Consider the following 10,818-nt stretch of genomic DNA (forward strand, 5'->3'; position numbering starts at 1 on the left):
TGAGTGTGTGACACACTCATGGCATCTGTATTTGATATGGAAACCACTTTGAATCCGCTATTATATTCCAGTTCGTAACTCGATCCCAGATATCTGCTCTTTATATATGAACCACACAAACCTTCCGATTAGATTTCAGTCAGGACCGCACCCTGGCTATATGTTCTAGTTGTGTAAACCACACTTAACCGCTCCCATGGATTCTAGTTTATAACTCACTCACAGGAATTTGGTATTATTTATATAAACAACCCGTGTGCAACACAGTCTTTTGCTTTTGTTACTCTATTCATAAGTCCGCTAGACACCTCAATTCCAGTCTGTAACTCACTCCCAGGTATCTGTTGTTCTATTCATAAATTATATGAATCCCTCAATTAGATTCCAGCCTATAACGTAATCCCACCTATCTGGTATTCTATCCATGAACCACCCAAACCCTATGGTTATATTCCAGTCTGTAATACATTATGGGTGTATATTTCTGATTTCATAAACCATTCTGGGTATAAACAACATTGAACCCCTCAATTAGATTCCAGTTCTATAAATTCACTGTCTGTTATTTGATATATAAACAACCCTGCATCCCTTACTTAGCTCCCAATGTGTAACTCAATTCCTGGTATCTGTTGTGTTCTTCAGAGACCATCTTGGTTAGATTCCAAACTGTACCACACTCCCGGCTATTTGTCAATATACGTATCATCTACTCCAAATGCCCTGATCAGGTTCCAGACTGTAACTCATTCTCAGTATCTGTGAAATTGTCGAGTAGATTCTCACATGTGTTACTGTTTACATTAGGATCCCCAACTCCCTCTATTACATTCCAGTCTGTTTACACTCCGATTCCAATGCAGCGTGTAAATTACTCACTTCTTTCTGTTATTCTACATAGAAACCAGTCAAACCCCCTATTAAGATAACAAAGTGAGTAGCTGGATGAACACAGCAGGCCAAGCAGCATCTCAGGAGCACAAAAGCTGACATTTCGGGCCTAGACCCTTCATCAGAGAGGGGGATGGGGAGAGGGTTCTGGAATAAATAGGGAGAGAGGGGGAGGCGGACCGAAGTTGGAGAGAAAAAAAGATAGGTGGAGAGGAGAGTATAGGTGGGGAGGTGGGAGGGGATAGATCAGTCCGGGGAGGACGGACAGGTCAAGGAGCCGGGATGAGGTTAGTAGGTAGGAAACGGAGGTGCAGCTTGAGGTGGGAGGAGGGGATAGGTGAGATTCAGGGAGGCAGGGACGAGCTGGGCTGGTTTTGGGATGTAATGTGGGGAGGGGAGATCTTGAAGCTTGTGAAGTCCACATTGATACCATTGGGCTGCAGGGTTCCCAAGCGGAATATGAGTTGCTGTTCCTGCAACCTTCGGGTGGCATCATTGTAGCACTTCAGGAGGCCCATGATGGACATGTCGTCTGAGGAATGGGAGGGGGAGTTAAAATGGTTCGCGACTGGGAGGTGCAGTTGTTTATTGCAAACCGAGCGGAGGTGTTCTGCAAAGTGGTCCCCAAGACTCCGCTTGCTTTCCCCAATGTAGAGGAAGCCTATGAAGGTGCCAGGTGTGGTGGGGTTGGAGGGGAGTGTGGAGCAGACAAGGGAGTCGCGGAGAGAGTGGTCTCTCTGGAAGGCAGACAAGGGTGGGGATGGAAAAATGTCTTGGGTGGTGGTGTCGGATTGTGGATGGCAGAAGTGTCAGAGGATGATGACTTGTATCCGGAGGTTGGTGGGATGGTATGTGAGGGATGGGGGATCCTCTTAGGGCGGTTATTGCGGGTCGGGGTGTGAGGGATTTGTTGCGGGCAATGCGGGAGACATGGCCAAGAGCGTTCTCCACCACTGCAGGGGGGGAAAGTTGCGGTCCTTGAAATACGAGGACATCTGAGATGTACGACAGTGGAATGCCTCAACCTGGGAGCAGATGTGGCAGAGGTGAAGGAATTGGGAATAGGGGATGGAATTTTTGCAGCAGGGTGGGTGGGAGGAATTGTATTCTAGGTAGCTGTGCGAGTCGGTCGGCTTGAAATGGACATCAGTTTCTAGCTGGTTACCTGAGATGGAGACTGAGAGGTCCAGGAAAGTGAGGGATGTGCTGGAGATGGCCCAGGTGAACTTGAGGTTGGGGTGGAAGGTGTTGGTGAAGCGGATGAACTGTTCGAGCTCCTCTGGGGAGCAAGCGGCGGCGCCGATTCGGTCATCAATGTAACAGAGGAAGAGGTGGGGTTTGGGGCCTGTGTAGGTACGGAAGAGGGACTGTTCCACGTAACCTACAAAGAGGCAGGCATAGCTTGGGCCCATGCAGGTGCCCATGGCCACCCGCTTCGTCTGTAGGAAGTGGGAGGAATCGAGAGAGAAGTTGTTGAGGGTGAGGACGAGTTCGGTTAGGCATATCAGGGTGTTGGTGGAGGGGGACTGGTCGGGCCTGCGGGACAGGAAGAAGCGGAGGGCCTTTAGGCCATCTGCATGCGGAATACAGGTGTATAGGGACGGGACGTCCATGGTGAGAATGAGGTGTTGGTAGCCCGGGAATTTGAAGTTCTGGAGGAGGTGGAGGGCGTGGGTAGTGTCACGGACGTAGGTGGGGAGTTCCTGGACCAAAGGGGAGAAAATGGAGTCCAGATAGATGGAAATGAGTTCGGTGGGGCAGGAACAGGCTGAGACGATGGGTCGACCAGGGCAGGCAGGTTTGTGGATTTTGGGAAGGAGATAGAAACGGGCCGTGAGGGATTGGGGAACAATGAGGTTGGAGGCTGTGGGTGGGAGGTCCCCTGAGGTGGTGAGGTCATGGATGGTGTTGGAGATGATGGTTTGGTGCTCGGGTGTGGGGTCATGATCGAGGGGGCGGTAGGAGGAGGTGTCGGAGAGTTGGCGTCTGGCCTCGGCGATGTAGAGGTCAGTGCGCCATACTACCACTGCGCCACCCTTGTCTGCGGGTTTGATGGTGAGGTTGGGGTTGGAGCGGAGGGAGCGGAGGGCTGCCCATTCTGTGGGGAAGAGGTTGGAGTGGGTGAGAGGGGTGGAGAGGTGGAGGCGGTTGATGTCTCAATGGCAGTTGGAGACGAAGAGGTTGAGGAAGGGTAGGAGGCCTGGGGGTGGTGCCCAGAAGGAGGGGTTGTGTTGGAGGCAGGTGAAGGGATCAGTGGAGGGAGGGTAGGAGGCCTGGGGGTGGTGCCCAGGAAGAGGGGGTGTGTTGGAGGAGGGTGAAGGGGTCAGTGGAGGGAGGGTAGGAGGCCTCGGGGTGGTGTCCAGGAAGAGGGGGTGTGTTGGAGGAGGGTGAAGGGGTCAGTGGAGGGAGGGTAGGAGGCCTGGGGGTGCAGTCCAGGAGGAGGGGGTGTGTTGGAGGAGGGTGAAGGGGTCAGTGGAGGGAGGATAGGAGGCCTGGGGGTGGTGTCCAGGAGGAGGGGGTGTGTTGGAGGAGGGTGAAGGGGTCAGTGGAGGGAGGATAGGAGGCCTGGGGGTGGTGCCCAGGTGGAGGCGGTGTGTTGGAGGAGGGTGAAGGGGTCAGTGGAGGGAGGGTAGGAGGCCTGGGGGGTGCTGTCCAGGAGGACTGAGGGTGTTGGAGGTAGGTGAACGGGTCAGTGGAGGGAGGGTTGAGCTGCCGGTTAGAGGAGTGGGCGCGGAAGCAGCTGAAAAACTGCTAAATATCCACTTGAGAGCGGTATTGGTTGATGTATGGGTGGAGGGGGATGAAGGTGAGCCACTTCCTGAGAACTGACCATACGCTCTCAGAGAGGGGGAGGTCAGGGTGTGGGGTGGGGGTGAAGACTGGGCAGTGGTCAGGGTGGGAGGAGGGGGATGAAGGTGAGCACCTTCCTGAGGACGGACGATATTCCCTCAGTCAGGGGGAGGTCAGGTGGGAGCGTGGGAGGGGGAAGACTGGGCAGTGGTCAGGGTGGGTGGAGGGGGATGAAGGTGAGCACATTCCTGAGGACTGACCATACGAAATCAGTTAGGGGGAGGTCTGGGAGTCGGGTCGGGGTGAAGACTGGGTAGGGGTCAGTGAGTGTGGAGGGGGATGAAAGTGAGCCCCTTCCTGAGGGATGACCATACTTGCTCAGTCAGGGGGAGGTCTGGGTGTGGGACGGGGAGTGAAGATTGGGCAGGGGTCAGGGTGGTTGGAGGGGGATGAAGATGAGCACCTTCCTGAGGACTGACCATACGCCTTCAGTCAGGGGGATGTCTGGGGGGTGGTGGAGGGTGAAGACTGGGCAGGGGTCAGGGTGGGTGGAGTGGGATGAGTGAGCCCCTTCCTGAGGACTGACCATATGCTCTCAGTCAGGAGGAGGTCAGGGTGTGCGGTTGGGGGTGAAGACTGGGCAGGGGTCAGGCTGGGTGGAGGGGGATGAAGGTGAGCACCTTCCTGAGGACTGACCAGACGAAATCAGTTAGGGGGAGGTCCGGAGGGAGGGTGGGGGGTGAAGACTGGGCAGGGGTCAGGGTGGGTGGAAGGGGTTGAAGGTGAGCACATTCCTGAGGACTGACCATACGAAATCAGTTAGGGGGAGGTCTGGGAGTCGGGTCGGGGTGAAGACTGGGTAGGGGTCAGTGAGTGTGGAGGGGGATGAAAGTGAGCCCCTTCCTGAGGGATGACCATACTTGCTCAGTCAGGGGGAGGTCTGGGTGTGGGACGGGGAGTGAAGATTGGGCAGGGGTCAGGGTGGGTGGAGGGGGATGAAGATGAGCACCTTCCTGAGGACTGACCATACGCCTTCAGTCAGGGGGATGTCTGGGGGGTGGTGGAGGGTGAAGACTGGGCAGGGGTCAGGGTGGGTGGAGGGGAATGAAGGAAAGCATCTTCCTGAGGACGGACCATACGCCCTCTGTCAGGGGGAGGTCATGGTGTGAGGTGAGGGTGAAGACTGGGCAGGGGTCAGTGTGGGTGGAGGGGGATGCAGGTGAGCACCTTCCTGAGGACTAACCATACACACTCATTCAGGGGGGGGTCAGAGTGTGAGGTGGGGTTTGAAGACTGGGCAGTGGTCAGGGTGGCTGTGGGAGAATGAAGGTGAGCACCTTGCTGAGGACTGACCATACACCCTCCCCCTCAGTCAGGGGGAGGTCATGGTGTGGGGTGGGGGTGAAGACCAGGCTGGGGTCAGTATGGGTGGAGGGGAATGAAGGTGAGTCTCATCCTGAGGACTTTCCACACACCCTCTGTCAGGGGGAGGTCAGGGTAGGGGTGGGGGTGGGGGTGGTCATCTCGGCAGGGTCAGTGTGGGTGAGTGGTATGAAGGTGTGCACCTTCCCGAGGACTGACATTATGCCCTCAGTCAGGGGGTGATCTGGAATAAGGGTAGTGGTTGAAAACTGGGCAGGGGTCAGGGTTAGTGGGGGGGGATGAAGGTGAGCACCTCGCTGAGGACTGACCATATGTCCTCAGTCAGGGCGAGGTCTGGGGGGAGGGTGGGGCTTGAAGACTGGGCAGGGGTCCGGTTGGGTGAGGGGGATGAGGGTGAGCCCCTTCCTGAGGACTGGCCATACACCCACAGTTATGGGCAGGTCAGGGTGGGAGTAGGGGGGGAGGTCTGGGCAGGGGTCAGGGAGGGTTGAGGAGGATGAAGGTGAGCCCCTTCCAGAGGACTGACCATACACCCTCAGTTAGCGGGATGTCTGGGTTTGGGGTGGGGGATGAAGACTGGGAAGGGGTCAGTGTGGGTGGAGGTGAAAGAAGGTGAGCCTCTACCTGAGGACTGACCATACACCCTCAGTCAGCGGGACGTCAGGGGGGAGGGCGGGGGTGAAGACTGGGTCGGGGTCATGGTGGGTGGAGGGGAATGAAGGTAAGCCCCTTCTTGAGGATTGACCACACGCCCACAGACAGGGGGAGGACAGGGTGTGGGGTGGGGGTGAAGGCTGGGCAGGGGTCAGTGTGGGTGGAGGTGAATGAAGATGAGCCCCTTCCTGAGGACTGACCATACACCCTCAGTCATGGGGAGGTCAGGGTGTGGGGTGAAGTCTGGGCAGGGGTCAGGGTGGGTGGAGGGTGATGAAGGTGAGCACCTTCCTGAGGACTGACCATACGCCCTCAGTCAGGCAGAGGTGAGGGTTTTGCCGGGGCGTGAAGACTGGGCCGGGGCCAGGGTTGGAAGGGGTGGATGAAAGTCTGCTCCATCCTGATGTCTGACCATACGCTCTCAGTCAGGGGGAGGTCAGGGGGTGTAGTGGGCGGTGAAGACTGGGCAGGGGACATGGTGGGTGTAGGGGGTGAAGGTGAGCACCTTGCTGAGGACTGACCATACGCTCTCAGTCAAGGGGAGGTCAGGTTGTGGGGTGTGGGGTGAGACTGGGCAGGGGTCAGTGTGGGTGGAGGGGAATGAAGGTGAGCACCTTCCTGAGGGCTGACTATACGCCCATAGTCGGGGGGGGGGGCAGGGTGTGGGGCGGGGGGTGAAGACTGGGCAGGGGTCAGTGTGGGTGGAGGGGGATGAACATGATCACCTTCCTGAGGACTGACCATACGCCCATAGTCGGGGGGGGTGGGCAGGGTGTGGGGTGGGGGGTGAAGTCTGGGCAGGGGTCAGGGTGTGTAGAGGGGGCTGAAGGTGAGCCCCTTCCTGAGGACTGACCATACGCCTTCAGTCAGAGGGAGGTCAGGGTCTGGGTGGGGGGTGAAGGCCAGGCAAGGGTCAGTGTGGGTGGAGGGGGATGAAGGGGAGCCCCTTCCCGAGGACTGACCATACCTCCTCAGTCAGGGGGAGGTCAGGGTGTGGGGCGTGGGGGGAAGACTGGGCAGGGGTCAGTGTGGGTGCAGGGGAATGAGGGTGAGCACCTTGCTGAGGACTGACCATATGCCCTCAGTCAGGGGGAGGTCATGGGAGAGGGTGGGGGGTGAATACTGGGCAGGGGTCATGGTGGGTGGGGAGGGATGAAGGTGAGCCACTTGCTGAGGACTGACAATACACCCTCAGTCGGGGTGGGGGTGTCGGGTGTGGGGTGGGGGTTGTAGACTGGGCAGGGGTCAGTGTGGGTGTCTCCTCTGGAGATGCTGGCCAGGCCGGGGTCCCGTCAGCGTCCCATGGGTACGAGGCTCTCTCAGCGTCAGCGGTGGGCGGGGTACGCTTAGAGGTGGGCGGAGTTACATCGGCGTCGGCGGTGGGCGGACTTCAGTCGGAGGCAGGCGGAGTTGCATTGGCGTCAGCGGCTGGGGGTTCGATCGACTTTGGCGGTGGGAGGAGTTCCATTAAAGGTTGGCGGGTTACGTCCGTATCCGTGGTGTGCCTCGGGGGGTGGGGGTGGGAGGGGCAGTGACGGTAATGTCTCTGATAACAATGTGTGAAGCTGGATGACCACATCAAGCCAAGCTGCATCTCAGGAGCACAATTCCTTCGCCTCTGCCACATCTGCTCCCAAGATGAGGCTTTCTACTGTCGTACACCTCAGATGTCCTCGTATTTCAAGGACCGCAACTTTCCCCCCCTGCAGTGGTGGAGAACGCTCTTGACCATATCTCCCGCATTTCCCGCAACAAATCCCTCACACCCCGCCCCCGCAATAACCGCCCTAAGAGGATCCCTCATCCCTCACATACCACCCCACCAACCTCCAGATACAACGCATCATCCTCCGACATTTCCGCCATCTACAGTCCGACCCCTCCACCCAAGACATTTTTCCATCCCCAAACTTGTCTTCCTTCCAGAGAGACCACTCTCTCCGCGACTCCCTTGTCCGCTCCACACTCCCCTCCAACCCCACCACACCTGGCACCTTCATAGGCTTCCTCTACATTGGGGAAACCAAGCGGAGTCTTGGGGACCACTTTGCAGAACACCTCCGCTCGGTTTGCAATAAACAACTGCACCTCCCAGTCGCGAACCATTTTAACACCCCTCCCATTCCTCAGACGACATGTCCATCCTGGGCCTCCTGCAGTGCCATAATGATGCCACTCGAAGGTTGCAGGAACAGCAACTTATATTCCGCTTGGGAACCCTGAACCCCAATGGTATCGATGTGGACTTCACCAGCTTCAAAATCTCCCCTCCCCACACTGCATCCCAAAACCAGCCCAGCTCGTCCCTGCATCTCACCTATCCCCTCCTCCCACCTCAAGCCGCATCTCCATTTCCCATCTACTAACCTCATCCCGGCTCCTTGACCTGCCCATCCCCGCCGGACTGACCTATCCCCTCCCTACCTCCCCACCTATACTCTCTCCACCTATCTTCTTTTCTCTCCATCTTCGGTCCGCCTCCCCCTCTCTCCCTATTTATTCCAGTTCCCTTCTCCCCATCCCCCTCTCTGATGAAGGGTCTAGGCCCGAAACGTCAGCTTTTGTGCTCCTGAGATGCTGCTTGGCCTGCTGTGTTCATCCAGCCTCACATTTTATTATCATGGTATTCTCCAGCATCTGCAGTTCCCATTATCACTGACGGTAATGTCTGTGCTGTTGCTCTCAGAAGTGCAGGTGAACCCAGTCGAGGCTGTAACTCATGCCTGATATCTATCTTTCTGTATAGTGCAAGCCTGAACCCTCTGTGCTTTTCTCTGCATATTTTCTAACATGTCTTTACCTGCTGATAACTTTGCCCTCAGTGTTGTTCCCCTACATTGTCCCAGTTCAGTGCAGTGCTCCTTTCACACGTACCTCAGTGCAGTGTTTCCTCCTGCTCCTTTCTGGCCTCACAGTAGCCGACTCCGAGACAGTGCTAAGGGCAGGGAAGACTGTGTCTTAAATGATCTCGCACTGGGCAGTTGTCCATCCCCAGTAATGGGAGAGGTCATCACCTCGCGGTGGTGTGAAAATGAATGTCACATTTCCAAAATGTGATATCTCTCACACTGCAAAGTGTCAGTGACCCCAAACCCCTTCCCATTCATACCCACTGCAGATAATCCCAATGCACCCAAATCTCTTTATGTTCGCTCCCACATCGTACAATCCCAAAGGATCAAAACACATTACCATTCACTCCCATTTGTCACAATCCTAATGTTCTCCAATTTCTTCCCAGTCACTCACACTGTACATAATCCTAATGGACCCAATCCCATTCCTGTTCACACCGACTCCAGACAATTCCAATGGACACAAATCTTTCCTGCTCATTTGTATTCTGTGCAATCCCAACAGAAACAAAACCCTCCCTGTTCAGTCCAAACGTACATAATCTCAGTCAAGCACAATCCCTTCCTATTCATTCCCACACTGTACAATCACATAGGACTCAAACCTCTTCCGTTCACTTCAATTCTACACAATCCCAATGAACCGAAAACCCTTCCCAGTCATACTGACTCGAGACAATCCCAAATGGGACAACCTCCTTCTTGTTCACCCCCACTCCACACAATCCCAATGAATCCCAATCCCCTTCACATTCATTCCCACTGTATACAAACCAAAATGGATCCAAACCCCTTCCCGTTCATTCCCACTGTACACAATCCCTGTGGACCCAAACACCTTCCTGGTCACTCCCACTCTGCACAATCCTAATGGGCAGGTTGTCCTTCTCCTCCTTAAAACAAGTTAGACATTTCCAACCAGAACCTTATCAATGAATTTGCCTAGGTTCCCACTATACTGAGGTGGTCAATTCACTGCAAACACAAGTCGGTACCGATGTAAAACAGTCCCAATTTTATTAGGGAACAAGTTGCAATAGCCTCTATATTAAATATATTCTCTCATACTCTTATTTGGCCCCTTAAGCATACAATCCTTCCAGAGTCTCTTGTATATTTATGCTGTGGCTCTCTCTCTGGTTCTGTCTCTGGGGCTGCAAAGCTGCTTTCTTTCCTCCCCCTTCCCTCTCTGGGTGGTCAGCTGGTCTCTGCCTCTTACCATGTTGGTCTCCTCTGAAGGACTCCAGAAGATTTGAGACAATGGTCTGCAAGTGAGCCCTTTCTAGAACTTTCTGGCTGGTACTCTGCTTCTTTCTGCAGTTCTGGCCAATCAGGGAGAAACATTTAGTATTTTGAACCATGAGCCAATCATTTGGATGGCTTGCTCCTGTCACTTTCTTTATGTAGCTTGTTCAGTGGACAAGTTGTCAGGGAAATGTCTTTCCAGGATAACTGCTGACCTCCTACATGATACTAATGTCATTAGTGCCTGGCTGCTCTTTATGCCCTGGGTCTGGTGCGTAGATTTTGTGATTTCAGAGACTTGCTTGGCCAATGTACCCAGCATCCCTTGCTGGTTGGCCAAGACTGCAATCCGATCTGTGTTGTCCTTCTAGATGTTCGTGGTCAGGAGTTTAAAAGGTGCTGCCTAAGGAGTCTTGGCTAATTTTTACAGTGTATCTTGTAGATTGTGCACACTGCTACAACTGAGCATCAGTGGTAGAGGGAGTGGATGCTTATGGATGTTGTGCCAATCAAGTTCAAAATTGCCATTTGCTGCACATAGTGGGAAAGAATACTCAGGCAGATTCTGTGTGTAACTGTGGCAAGTTATGTTCAGAAAGCTGCGGTAAATGTGAGAGATAGATACAGTCTTCATGTGAAGAAGTGTCAGGGTCAAAAACAGTCAAAGTATAATCCAATCTATTATCTGAGTGTAAACCACCCCAGACCTCGTGACAGTGAATGAACTGCGATAGATTTCTGAGTTGGGATGGAGAGCGGCTTGGAGGGAATCTTGTATGGGGTGGTGTTCCCTTGTCCTTCGAGATGCAAATGGCCGTGGGTTTGGAAGGTGCTGCCTGAGGATCTTTGGTGAATTTCTGCAGTGCATCTCGTGGATAGTACACACTGGTGCAAATGATTGTTGGGGGTGGATGGAGTGGATGTGGTGCCAATCCACTGGGGACTGCTTTGTCCCTGGATGGTGTCAAGCTTAAGTGTTGTCACAGCTGCCCCTGTCCAG

This window comes from Stegostoma tigrinum, chromosome 48 (assembly GCF_030684315.1).
Source record: "Stegostoma tigrinum isolate sSteTig4 chromosome 48, sSteTig4.hap1, whole genome shotgun sequence".
Taxonomy (NCBI): Eukaryota; Metazoa; Chordata; class Chondrichthyes; order Orectolobiformes; family Stegostomatidae; genus Stegostoma; species Stegostoma tigrinum.